This window comes from Hemicordylus capensis, chromosome 5 (assembly GCF_027244095.1).
Source record: "Hemicordylus capensis ecotype Gifberg chromosome 5, rHemCap1.1.pri, whole genome shotgun sequence".
In the NCBI taxonomy this organism is placed as follows: Eukaryota; Metazoa; Chordata; class Lepidosauria; order Squamata; family Cordylidae; genus Hemicordylus; species Hemicordylus capensis.
The window spans coordinates 200664016-200678389 of record NC_069661.1 but is presented as its reverse complement, the minus strand read 5'-3'; the positions used below and the strand labels follow the sequence as shown (position 1 = coordinate 200678389).

At 43.3% G+C, this 14374-nt stretch overlaps 1 protein-coding gene across 4 annotated transcripts in view; it reads left to right on the top strand.

Moving 5' to 3' along the window:
* Positions 1-14374, top strand: part of MGAT4C (MGAT4 family member C) — a 586007-nt gene that overhangs the window by 104956 nt on the left and 466677 nt on the right. The window lies entirely within an intron of this gene.

The following is a 14374-nucleotide window of genomic DNA, read 5'->3' as shown; positions in this document are numbered from 1 at the left end:
CAGACAGCAGGTGCAGGCAGTTATTCTCTCAGCAGCAGGAAGGGGGTGAAAAAAGATTCTCTTCTCTTTTCCTCAATCAGGAAAGCAGGAACAAAAACCAGAGAATCTACTCCAGGCAGCAGGTAGGCAAGGCAAGGCAAAGCTCCTCTGGGTCTTTCTCTCTCTCTCTCTCCCATGAGGCAGAATGGTGGCTGGCTGCCTCCTTAAGTACACTTGAAAATCCCTCCTTTGATCTCCCCCCACCCTTGTCCCTTCTTTGACCCTTCCTCTAGCCAATGTGGGGTCAGTCACCCCTGGCAACACAAGTTTTGAATGGAAACAAGCCAATCTGGAACCAAGGGGTTCAATTTGTTTTGTCCACAAATCACCCCAAACAGGTAGATTTGGGTACAAATTGTACCCAATCGATTCACACATCCCTACAAATAACCATTATGTGATTATAAGTAATGGGATGTGTGAGGCTGGTCTAACAGGTTTGCAGGCTTCCTATCATTCAAAGAGGCTGTTCCCACGATCAATGGAAATTGGGCTACAGGATCTTAGCCAGCTTTCCATTGATTGTGACAGCTACCGGGCTTATGGGTGAGCCTGGTACTCCCAAGGCAGCTAGCCCACCTAAAACACTCTCCTCTTAAATTAGTGGAGCAAGTACTCCATTAACCTCATTTTGTTGCTCGTGTGTCGCTGCAGTGCATGGCAATCACGAGAGACCGTGAGAAGAGCTTCAATAGGTGTTAGCTTTCAAATGGGGGGGGGGGGTGGAATTAATAAGGGCTTATGGTCACTTATTATGGACAATTTATAAATGTCCAGGAGTAAAATTAGAATAATATCATTGTCCTTTGTGTGAATGTAACTTGTCCCTACAATCAGGCTCTGTACCAGAGGACTGGGAAGTAACTAATGTAACTCCAATTTTCAAAAAGGGATCCAGGTGGGGTCCGGGAACTTACAGGCCAGTTGGCTTAACTTCTGTGCCTGGTAAATTGATGGAAAGCATACTTAAGGACAAAATTGTTAAACGTATAGGAGAAAAGGTATTGCTGAAGGAGAACCAGCATGGCTTCTGCAAGGGCATGTCTTGCCTCACTAACCTTTTGGAGTACTTTGAGAGTGTCAACATGCATAGGGATGAAGGTGGTCCAGTTGACACTGACTGAATTTGCTCATAACACAAAACCAGAGGTTGAAGAACCTGCAATTTTAATTTGACACCATGAATTGCATCACAGAGGTCTGTCCAACTGTGGTTTGGCAGCCTCTGGTTTCAGGGCAGGGTGGCCCCTTCCTGCTCTTGGCTTCTGAGACCATATCCCAGCAAACTCTGTAGTCAGACGGTGGGCAAAGTGTTAGCATGTCACCAGAGTGGCAGCGATTGGCCACAATCTTGAAGGGGGAATGCCAAGCACAATCATGCCCTTTCCAAATAGTCCATCCACCCCCGGCATGGAAAGGGCATTTAAATGCCTTGCCGTGCCAACACGTCTTCTGAAAGCAATTGCACTGCCCGCCTCCTAAGAGCCCCACAACAAAACTGCCCTGCACAAGAATGATTCTGGGGGGCACTATTTCCCTGGTACTCAGGAAAGGGAAGGAAGCATGATGACTTCCTAGGAGGGGATATGTATATGAAGGAGGACATAGGATCCTGGGGGGTTCTGTCCCACTATTACCTAGAATGATCTTGCGAGGTCTCACCCCGGCAAAGAAATCCTTGAAGAGCAACTCACACCCCTGATCCATTGGCATTGCTGCTGGTGGACTAGCACTCTCATGAGAGGGCCAGTCTATTGGGGAGAACCATTGGGATGAGCACTCTAGTCTTCTGTCAGACTGTGCACTCATGAGCAAACCCAACAAAGGTAGCCTTTGCTTTTGCTTGTGTGGGGCCTCCATTCACTTTGGTTAAAGATAGAGCTTTTGCACTGCAACCCCTTCCTCACATGGGAAGCCATGCACAGTCCCCACAGAGATTGTGATGCACCATGTGTCAGAGCCTAGCTGCGTGTATGGACAGGGGGAACACTGAGTGCTGGGACAGAGCTTTACTCCCTTTCAAAATTCCTAAGTGCGAGCCAGTGTTATGCCGTATGCAGATCTGCTAGCAAAGGGAATCATAGGGGAGGAGAGTACCAATTTCCAGCAACCCCAGGAATGTGGGGTCACCATTTCGAGGCACAAGCAAGGGTGCACATGTCCACATGGGTGGATGGGCTGGTAGGGGGCATGCTTTGAAAGTTGCCTGGTGACAGTTGCCGAGACACGGAGAGTAGTTGCTTGGGTACCTTTCCCTGAGGCTTTCCAGTACAGAGCAACCTGGCTTGATATAGAACCCGCATGGTTTGACATTCTTGACATAAGTCTGTGGGAGAAGGGGTTGTTTTGTCGTCATGCATTATTAGAGATTCTGCACGACACTCCAGTTCCCACAGACAGCCCTTCTCATGAGTTATGAGATAGTGAATCCATGGCATTACACTCTCATGAATGAACAGTCTGCTCTGGATCAGCATCCATCCTCATCTCATATGAGGAATCTCTCCTTTCACTGGAGGAGTGCTAATCCTGCTGCCCAGCCCTTCTCTTGAGTAAGCCCTGAGTATCTTAAGAAGGTGTTACCAAAACTGTACCAAAGTGCCGGCTAGACGCTTCAGCTATGCTTTTTGCTTATGTGGGGAAATTAACTCAAATCAGGATGCAGTTTTGACACAGTATCAATTGAAGGAAGTCTGGTGTGTTGGGAAAGAATGAGGAAACATACTTACAGTTTCAAAGTTTTATTTAGGATAAAAATGGGGAGTTACAGAAGGCAAACGAGTTTGGTTAGAAATTCAATAACTTGGTTAGTGATTCTAAAAGAGAGTCTAATTGGAAGTTTATAAGAATGGGAAGTGCCTGGAGAGCGGGGAAGGAGGCAGGAAAAGAGGCGAAGAGGATCCAAGAGACAGCTGGAGGTGTTAGTATTACCTGTCCTTCCCAGGTGTGTTCATTGCATGAAGGGCAATCTTGGGCTTCCTTGAGATTAGAGAATGGGATGAAGTGGGGAAGAGGGGCAAGGGGCAGCTGCTGCCACAGCTTGCCTATATGAGAGTCCACTTTGGAGAAGAGTCCTAAGAGAGTTTGAAACCATGTGGCCCATGTAGGGCAGTTTTTCTTACAAACATGCCCTGCGGCTGTTGGTGAGTCAATCAGGCAGCTTTCCTACCCTGGAGGGTTTGTTGTGTAGATCATAACAGTTCATTGACAGTTGACAGTTCATTGTCAATGTGGGCTAGATCAATGCAGGTGTGTCCTCTTGGACAAAAACAAGTTCAAACTGTGCAAATGTTTGTGTGACACAAATGGCACAATGTTTGCTTACCCTCCCGAAACTGGGATGTTCCAAGTGCAAAGATGCAGATTTATTGTTGATCATGCTAATGAGGAGGGAAATTGTTCATCTTGCTGAGAATTCCAGCTGATATCTCTGGATGGAGAGTATCTCACCCAGGTCAATTTCCTTTTGATGGGTCTACTAGCAGGCTTGCCTTCATAAAGGAGGGGTCTGCAACATCCTTTTGCAGTCTTTTGAACTGGAGGCATGTGGCCAAACTCTGCCTGGCTTGTGCCGATCAACTTGAGCTGCGCAGGGTGAAAAGTTCATTGCAGGCTGTTAGCCTACTTGCTAGATCATAGAGTGGGGTGCCTTTTTTCACAGCCCCAAAACGCTGCTTCTGGCAACAAAGAACATTGCAGAATTGGAGAAGGTGCAGAAGAGGACAACTAGGATGATCAGGGCCTGGCACATCTTCCTTTTGAGGCAAGGCATCTGGGACCTTTTAGTTTGGAAAAGAGGCACCTAAGGGAGTCATGATAGAAGTTATAAAATTAAGCAAGGAGTAGGGAGAATGGACAGAGATAAAGTTTTCTCTCTGACATACACTAGGACCAGATGTCATCTCATGAAAATGAAGGTCAGGAAATTTAGGACTAACAAAAGGAAGTATTTCAGGTCACCTTAAGTGGTGCACTGGGGAAATGCTTGACTAACAAGTAGAAGGTTGCTGGTTTGAATCCCTGCTGGTACTATATTGGGCAGCTGTGATATAGGGAGCATTTGAGGAATCTCTTCTTTCTTTTTTGTCTCATGGGGAAGGCCAACCCTTAGCAGCATTATTGTGCAGGCATTTTCTATCATGCTGATTTAGGGATTCACTGAATCATAGCCAGTAGCCATGGCAAGAAGTCTTAACTGAATGTGAGGGATCCATTTCTAATAATTCTACCGACAATCAGTGTAACAGGGTGACAACTTTATTTGAAAGGATTGTCACTGTACACGTAACATTAACAACTAGAAAAAGAGTAAAACTGCACAAAACAAACTCCTTCAGTACCCCCAAGGGCTGCTCACAAATTTTTACAATCTTCGGTATGGTAGCATCATGAAACTCCCAATATCCTTGTACTTCTCTACTGCATAGCACTATCTTCATGAATCATAGATTAAAAGTGCCATGTAAAACTGTACCAAAATTTTTCATATCTAAAGTTTTCATTTACTGTGGTCACTTCATCAACCACAAATGCCACTGTTTCCCTTGTGCCTTGCTCTCTAGTGAACCATTTCTAAGATTTTTGCATTCCCTAAAACAGAGTTGCTTTGCTTTTAATGAGGAACTGATGATTTGCACACTATCTTGCCATACTTTCAGAATCCCATGAGAATAGGTAACATATGCATCATTCCTAAAGGAGGCGTATATGTTCACAATGCAAATAAATCCACACACTTTGTCCTTGGCCTGAGAGTCCAAGTATGAACCCAGAATGAACAAGTCTGTTTCCATAATTCCATATCGTATGTAAAAACACTGAGTAACCAAGTTTTGTAGAAAATGGAACCCTTTCATGCGTATAAAATAAGCAGCTCAATCTTTGCTAAGCACTCTGAGGATTAGGCCTTCAATCTTCGCAGTAAAGTACATGCTTAATTTGTAAATGTCCATAAATGTCAGAAAGCCCTATACTGGATTATTTATAAAATATAGAGGTAGTGCTTACTCATTGATTTAATAGCGTGATTTTTACCAGTGAGACGTTCATGTAGCCTGTAGACTGATATGCAGCTGATGCTTTTAAAGTGTCATAAAACATTACCTGTTTTTGCTGAGCTGGATACTGCTGGGGATTGCCTGGGTTTACAGCTATGCCAGATGTAACTGAAAATATTTTAATCATGTACTTCCTCAGCTGCTGTGCTTGTGCAAGCCCCATTTACTTCAACAGTGCATGTTCCAGTGCTATGCTTTGAATAGAGAGCAGAAAATAGCTGAAAAATATAAACAACACTAGAAACTGTCAAGACTGTCAGTCTGAAGGTGAGATCAAAGAACAATCTGGAAGGCAGGCAGTGGGTTGTAACCAAGTGGGCATACCATAGGGCAAGGCATGTAAGCAGCCTCTTCATGCAGATATGTGTTACTCAGTTTGAAGAGCCAGGGGGAAATCTGGGGAATTCAGAGGGCAAGATGGGATGGGACCCCATTGGTTTCTTGCATCGATCGATAAACTGCTGTCAGCCTAGGGATGTTTACTAGATGCAGTACTTTCTTAGGAAACATAGAAAGCTGCATTCTAATGGTCCAGTTCAGATGAACACCCTCCTCTACACATAAGGAGGATGAGGCCATAGTGAGAATGCACACACACTGACATCACTAAAGGATGTGCTGACATGATCTTGTCACATCCTTTAACTGGCATGATTAAAGGAACATCCTTTAATCATGTGTGAGGGGTGCTCATCCAAAAACAAAGATAAAAATTAGTGTATGGATATTTTGTAAACTGACAATAGCTTTGTTTGAACATTAGCCAAACTGGAAATGGAACACAGGTGTGTGCTGGCTAGTCCTCTAGCCACTCTGAGTCATTCCTTATTCACCTCTCCGGGTTTTCTCCGAGTACAGCATTTGTATACATTGGGAAGTTGTGTCTGGGGAGAGTTTATCCCCATGACTTTGAATGCTGGTTGCCCAGCTTCCCAGATCATGGGGGAGAATCTTTCCCTGGATATAAATCTGGGGAAAGCCAGAGTGCATGGCTATGGAGCATGTAAGTGCTGATGCGGGGTAGGTACATAAGAACATAAGCACAAAACAGCCCTGCTGGATCAGGGCCAAGGCCCATCTAGTCCAGCATCCTGTTTCACACAGTGGCCCACCAGATGCCTCTAAGAGCCTACAGGCAGCAGTTGAGGGCATGCCCCCTCTCCTGCTGTTACTCCCCTGCAACTGGTACTCAGAGGCATCCTGCCTTTGAGGCTGGAGGTGGGCTACAGCCCTTCCACTAGTAGCTGTTGATAGACCTCTCTTCCATGAAGTTATCCAAACCCCTCTTAAAGCCACCCAGGTGGTTGGCTGTCACCACATCTTGTGGCAGAGAATTCCACCAGTTAATTATGCGTTGTGTGAAGTAGCAGCTGGAGGGGAAGGTAGCTGGTGGAGGGGATAGGTAAGTGCTGGAGGGGGGAGGTGGCATTCCCTCTACCTGGATGCATTGTACCAGTTTGAATAGTGACTGAAGAGGGCTTAGAAACTACCTTGTAACTAAGCACTGCCATTCTGTCATCCTTCCATCCATACTGAGAAAAGTCTTTGTCATGTTCACTGCCATTCTTGGCCAGCAAATTGCTGTGTCTGGCTGACTGTGCTTTTATTCTTTCTCTCTTCTCAGATAGCAATCAATATGTCCACAGCTCATGAACTTGTTATGGATATGCAGCTGAAATATCAGCTTAAATAAATGAGTTGCAAAGTCCTTCTGCGAGAGTCTAGAATGCACAGGAGTGTTCTGATTGTGGCAGTTTGTTGGAAACAAATTAAAATCTTATGTTGTGAAAAGAATGCTTTTTATTGATTAGCATGTTAGCCAAATTGCCTTTTTTCAGTTTCCCTCTAAACTGGTTACATTCATTTTCAGATGAAATAATGAACTCGCTTTCTTGACAAGCCCCTTAAGTATATATACTAGCTTTGAAGACCAACCTTTTCCACTAAGCTTTTCAATTCTAATCTTAATGTAAATGGCAGACACAAATAGCATGGAAGAATAATTTTGTGTGGAAATAGAAGGCATTTCTCTGAAGCTCAAACATTAAATCTATATTGAGCACAGTTAACAGATAAACAAAACACCCTAGAGTTTTTGCAGCATTTAAGCTAGTTGAACGAATACGGTTACCAGGGCTCAAATGCCAAAGCAAATAGGCGACAAGACGGCGCTGATTAATGACAGCTGCACAAACTAAAGCTTCGATTAAAAATAATTATTACACAGCACAGACTTAACATTTGCTTGGCAAAAACCCAGTGGCTCAATGCTTAAAACACAAAAGCATGAAATCATTAAGCTTTGCATTGTAGAATACAATGGCCCTGACAGAGTGACTAATCCAATGCAAAATATATTTCTAATCCAGTAGAAACCAGAGACTAATAAGCCTTTTCTTCATCAAAGGAAGAAGCTGTGACTTCAGAACAACCAATTATGGACTATCAAGGCTCAGGGAAATTTTCTTCTTCTGAATATAGGCCTTCATCATATGTTAAAAGATCAAAACAATGTGGGAGCAGTAGTTTGATAAACTTTTCCCCCCAGAGTCTTTGGATTTCAACATGTACACTTTCTATTTAGGCACTTGGGACAACCTGATTTTCCACTAATGGCAAAACCAAAACCATGCCTTCAAGAGAGCCATAAAGATTCACTTCTTCAGCTTGACTCTGAATAACATTTAAGCACCAAATGTCTGAAACTGTAAGTCCTCTCGAACTGAGAAGGATTACTATTGCAAGATGCTCCTTTGACCTTGTGCTGGTCTGAGACCATAATAAACATTGATTGATTGATTGATTGATTGAATAATAGTTAAGTGGTTTCAGTGGTTTTAAAATGAGTTTTATGTTAATATTTTATTACTAAACATTAGAGATGTGCAAACTGATTTGGGTACAAATCGATTTGTACCCGAATCTAGCTGATTCTGGTGATTTGAAGACAAAGCAAATTACCCCTATAGTCCATTGGCTAGATTCAGATCCAAATTGAATTGCACCTGATTCTATTCGAATTGATTCAATATTCAGATCCCTCCTATTAATTTCCCCAGATTCCCATCTTTCATTTTTTAAAAAAGCTAAGCTCTAGCCCTTGTAGAAGTGGAGTTATGGAGCAAAAGTGTGGTCACTACTTTTCAAGTGTTTGGATTCTTTGGTGTATAATAACTTTCCCTCAACGAATCCCTATGAGGATTCATTACACACCTTCATTTCTTCTATTCATTTTGACTGTCTTTTGGACAGTGGAACATAGGAAGTTGTAATATACTGAGTCAGACCATTGGTCTATCTAGTTCAGTATTGTCTTCACAGACTGGCAGCGGCTTCTCCAAGGTTGTAGGCAAGAATCTCACTCAGCCCTATCTTGGAGATGCCAGGGACTTGGAAACTTCTGATGCTCTACCCAGAGTGGCTCCATCCCCTGAGGGGAAGATCTTAAGTGCTCACACTTCTAGTCTCCCATTCATTTGTAACCAGGGTGGATCCTGCTTAGCTAAGGGGACACGTCATGCTTGCTACCACAAGAACAGCTCTCCTCCCATGACAGTGCCAACTGTCATGTGACAACTACACCCCACTCGCAAGGCAGTGGGGTACTACTCAGTTTATGTTCTAGGATTTTTTCAAGTGTTTAGGCTCCTTGGTGTCTAATAAACTTCCCTCATAATGAATCCCTATGAGGATTCATTACACACCAAAGAGTCTAAACACCTCCAAAATATAAAAATATGGGTTGGTTGGTAGTTGGAACATGGGATCCCACTAATTCCCCACCCCACCTGTAAATCAGTGGGGCCAAAATGAACAGAAGAAATGAAGGTGTGTAATGCAGACACAAACTAATCTAAACACTTCAAAAAACCTAAAAACATATATTGAGTACCCAGTGTGTGTGAGGAGGTGTAGTTGACACATGACAGTTGACAGTTGGCAACTGTCCAGTGACAGTCAAATGAACAGAAGAAATGAAGGTGTGCAATGAATCCTCATGTAATTATTCCTGTGGGGGGATATATTAGGGGTGTGCAATTCGGTGATTCGGTTCGGGACCCGAACCGAATCACCCCTGTTCTGTTTTGTGCCCGAATATGGGCCACCCGAATCACCCTTGATTCGGTTCGGATTCGGATTTAGTTTTTTCTGAGGTATGAATTCTCATTCTATCATAGCAAATGAGATTTTTTTCAATTAGACAACTCTCATGACCCCACTTTCACTTTTTCACACTCTCAATTACTATGAATATGAGGAAGTAATCAATTTAGCACACTTCACCTTATGAAGACAAACCTCAGAATTCACCAAAATTCACCCCTCTGCCCAATCAATCTGAAATTGGGGATGGGTGGTAGCCTCCACCCATTAGGCACTATCTACCAGCCCACCCCACTCCTTTGGGGCAGATCCACTTTCTGCCCCCAATCTGCCCCAAAGACACCAAAACTTCAAATATTCCCAAAAAATCAGCCCTTTGTCCAATCCCCCTGAAATTGGGGTGGTAGCCTCCACCCATTAGGCACTACCACCCCACCCCACTATTCTGCCCCATCCCCACTTTCTGCCCCAATCTGCCACAAAGACATGAAAACTTCAGAAATTCACCAAAAATCAGCCCTTTGCCCAATCCCCCTGAAATTGGGGTGGTAGCCTGCACCCATTAGGCACTACCACCCCACCCCACTCCTTTTGCCCAGATCCCATGATATGCCCCCGAACTGCCCCAAAGTCACTAAGACTTCAAAAATCCCCCCCAAATCAACCATGAACCAAATCACCCAAATTTTTCATGCCCGAAATTCGGGTGATTCTGCTCGGGCCCGAAAAATATCGGGGGACATCGGGGGTGATTCGGTTCAGCCCCGAATCACCCGAAATTGCTCGTTTGGGGCACAGATCGTTCTGTGCCCGAAATTTTTTGCACATCCCTAGGATATATGATCGAAACCGGGGCTGTGTGCTTGTGACCTGGCTCTTTTGAGCCCCTGCCAATGCCCTTTCTTTTAACTGTATGCTGCTTTGAAGTGGACAGTAGCATATAAACATCAATAAATAAAATATCGTATACAGGGCTGCAAGAGCCTGAACTGCAAATAACAGTTAATGGCCTCTATTTTTCTATATTGAATTACTTTACTTTATAGCGATTCTATGCACAGTAAGTCCTTTGGGCTTGCATGTTTTTGCCAAGATATTTAGTGCGTGCCAGAGGAACCTCATCTTCAAAGACTGCACAAAACAGGAAGACATTTTGTGACTGAGTCCCTTATGTTCATCGAAGCTTGATCGATGTCGAAATGAACTACAATATTGATCTGAACACTACCAGTGATATATCTCCGAGTTCATGCATACAAGATGAGGCTGTTCGCACGAGCAGCCCAGACTGGGATAGGGCAGCTAAGCCCGGACTTGACTGCCAGTGGGAACCACCTCAGCGGCAAACCTGGCTAAGATCTCAGGCTGTTAAAAGAAATTAAAGGAGTGAGTGCTCCCTTAACCCTATTTAACTGACTGTGTATCAGTCAGCGCTGAAACACTGATGGGCACCTGATGGGGAGGGAGGAATCCCCACAATTCACCTCACACTTTGTGGGATTTCCGGGGCTGGGACAATGTGTCTCAGCCCCCGCTCCCATCTCCACACAGCCTGTGGAGCCACGGACTGTCCCGTATTGTGATTTGCACATCCAGCAATTCCAAGTGGATTGTCTGCAGGGAAGGTGAGCTTCTGCTGCCTTCTCCATCAGCTGCCCTCAAACCCTCTCACTCAGTCATGAGAAAGGGCTCAAGAATCTGCTTACAAAAAGGTAGCATTTTTCTTGATTTTTCTAGAAAAAGGAAAACATTAAAAGGAAATCTAATCAAACATGTCCACATAATTCAGTCTTGCTTAACTATCTGCTGGTGGTAGCATTGTGAGAGGTAATTATCATTCTCTGTTTATAGACAGTGACTTTGAAAGCCAGACTTTGAAGTTGTTTCAAGCATCATCACCGCTGGGTGTGTGAGTGGCTCTATCCAGACAGTGGTACTTTTATGTCATGTTCAGAATTTTTCTTAAGTCCATAGCATTCAAGGGGCTTGAACTTAAGGTAGCCAGGTTCATATTGCCAAAAAATGGGACATTCATCACCAAAAAAGGGGATACAAATTTCCATATGTTAATTATGGAATAATAATTCCAGAGATACAAGTTTTGGGTGGTATAAAAATAATTTATTAATGATGAAGATAATGATAAAGATAGATAGATAGATAGATTTCTATACCACCCTTCCAAAAATGGCTCAGGGCGGTTTACACGGAGAAATAAAAAATAAATAAGACGGATCCCTGTCCCCAAAGGGCTCACAATATAAAAAGAAACATAAGGTAGACACCAGCAACAGTCACTGACTGGAGGTCCTGTGCTGGGAGTGGATAGGGCCAGTTACTCTCCCCCTGCTAAATAAAGAGAATCACCACATTAAAAGGTGCCTCTTTGCCTAGTTAGCAGGGGTTGATAAATAATGTTAGATATGTTAACGTAGCCCTTGGGCAACATATCCTGGCTTCCCAGCTACCCACTCTTGTCCATTCGTCCTTTCTAGTATAGTCTCCAACCCCAGCTGAATACCCTTCTCCCTCCTTCATTTCTAGCCCCCCCTATTCAGTCTCCAACCTCAAGTGACAGCACCCCAATTTTCTTTCCCCTCCTCCTTTTCCTGTCCCTGTTACCTCCACAGCGGGGGCAGGAATGGACAATTGGCAAAGGAAGCTTGAATGAGGCAGGCAGAGAAAACAAAGAAAGAAACAGAGGACCAAAGGCTTGATGGAGCAGCAGAGTACAGGAGGAAGAGTGGGAAGCACAGAGCATTGCATGTTGGTTAATACAATGTGTTTTGCACTTTCTGATTTGGAGATCTGGAGATCACCTAGGGTGGGGACAGAAGACACTGAGGTCAGGGAGGAGGCAGGGAGCTTCAAATAGGGGGCCTGGGGCATGTGCATCTTGTGCCTCCCTCTTAATCTAGTTATGTAGCTGCTCTGTTCTGGACAAATCCTGATCAGCCCTTCAATAAAGAGGACTGCCAAGAATGAGAGGGGACACCTGACTACGCTATTTGAATTCCTCTACACATATACTGCTTCCTAAATGACACCTATTTTCCTAAGTGGATTGCTTGCCACATTCATTTGGAATTATTTTATTTTTGAGCATTTTCTCTTGACTGGATAACATATTGTGGTGCTGATGGCATGCACAGACAGTCGGCTTGTGTTTTGGACACGGAGTCGGGGCAGATGGATTTTGATCTCTTCACACTTTATGATGACACTCTTTTTAGATTGACTGCCTTTGTTGACCTCAGCATTGTACTAGAGTGTTTTGATTGTCCTTGGAAACTGTGTCACCTTGTGGAGCAGATTGAGGAAGGTAACCCTATTATTGGTGTCTGTGCTTTAGTGTATGAAATATTTACAGCATAGCTGTTTCTGTTCCAGGAGGTACATTTTCCAATGCACCAGTTTTGTCCTTAAAGCATTGCTATTATTCCAATGAAAGTTGCCCATGATGAATTCTCCCCTAGCGTCTCCTACTCTTCCATAAACCTATTGTCTCTTCTCTTTTTGTTATATATTTCAACAATCTGTCCCTATTCTATCAAGGAATTAAAAAATGTATTTTTAGATCCTGTCTATTGTGTTAATAATCTATTCAAAATGTTTGGAAAATAGGACAGAACAAAGAGCTTTGTAAGATCATTTACAGATTTCACCAGCCTTATTCCCATGAACAATTCTTTAGAGCACAACAAAGAACTCTGAAAGATCAGTTACAGATTTCACTAGTTTTATTCCCATGGAAAACTTTTTTACTGGAGTCACCGATATAAACTGACTTGACAGCAGGGGACATTGGGAGGACTACGCACCCATTAGGGATTTTAGTGTACAGTGTGAGCTGCCATATTGTTTTCTGACAGAGCAGAAATGACAACTGTTTTCCTTGGGAGCACTGAGTTTTTAAAATGACAGTATTATGTCTAAAATGGGGAGCTAGTTCATCTATGCTGAAATAATGAGAATGCTCGTTATTTTAGAGCAGGACAGGCCCTAATTGTCCAAATGGTTGCTGGAACCAGATATTTTGGAATAAATTGAATGCCCTACTTTCAAAATGGCTGCATTATGTATGCAAATATGACTGCACTACTGAGAAAAAGTGGGGAGAAGGTTTGGTGTATGGGGATAGGTTCTTCTTTTCTCCAGACATTTCCCCAGACACCCAAATACTAAAGCAGGTCAAAGGCATCCAAACACAAATACTACCCTCTGTGCTCAACTGTAATTTGTGTTGATGATGTAGTTCTTACAGTTAGGTAAAGGTAAAGTGTGCTGTTGAGTCGGAGTCAACTCCTAGAAGCCACAGAGCCCTGTGTTTGTCTTTGGTAGAATACAGGAAGGGTTTACCATTGCCACCTCCTACATAGTATGAGATTATGCCTTCAGCATCTTTCCTATATCACTGCTGCCCGATATAGGTATTTCCCAAAGTCTGGGTAATATACCAGCAGGGATTCGAGCTGGCAACCTCTGACTTGCTAATCAAGTCATTTCCCCACTGCGCCATTATGAAATGGCTTGATTAGCAAGCCAGAGGTTGCCAGTTTGAATCTCCACTGGTATTTTCCCCAGATTATGGGAAATACCTATACTGAGCAGCAGCAATACAGGAAGATGCTGAAAGGCATCATCTTATACTGTGTGGGAGAGGGCAATGATAAATCCCTCCTGTATTCTACCAAAGAAAACCACGTGGCTCTGTAGTCGCCAGGAGTCGACACTGTCTTGATGGCACACTACCTTTACAGTTAGGTAGGATAATAATTTAACACATTTCAATGAATCTGTATTTCTTAATATAGTTTGCAAACATGTGATGTGGGATACATGTGACAATTATTTGATGGCTGTATTTACAGAAGATTCCTTTCTCCAAGTTCCAGTGAGCACACATAAAAGGCAGTTAATTATAATTTTGCACAGAGATAAGCTATGTTTGTGGGTCAGCCCTTAGACAATGCTCAGCTAATGCAAAGATCTTATGGTCTGTCAAAGATGAAGGAAACCTAACATATAAACAATATTATTTTCTTCTCTCTTCCAAATTCAAATGTATTCTATAGCTAATTAGTAGAGTTTCTTAGCCCTGATGAAGTGCTCTGTATTTTTAGCACACTGGAGCAATATTAATTAACCCACATAATTAAGGGACTTAATTTAAG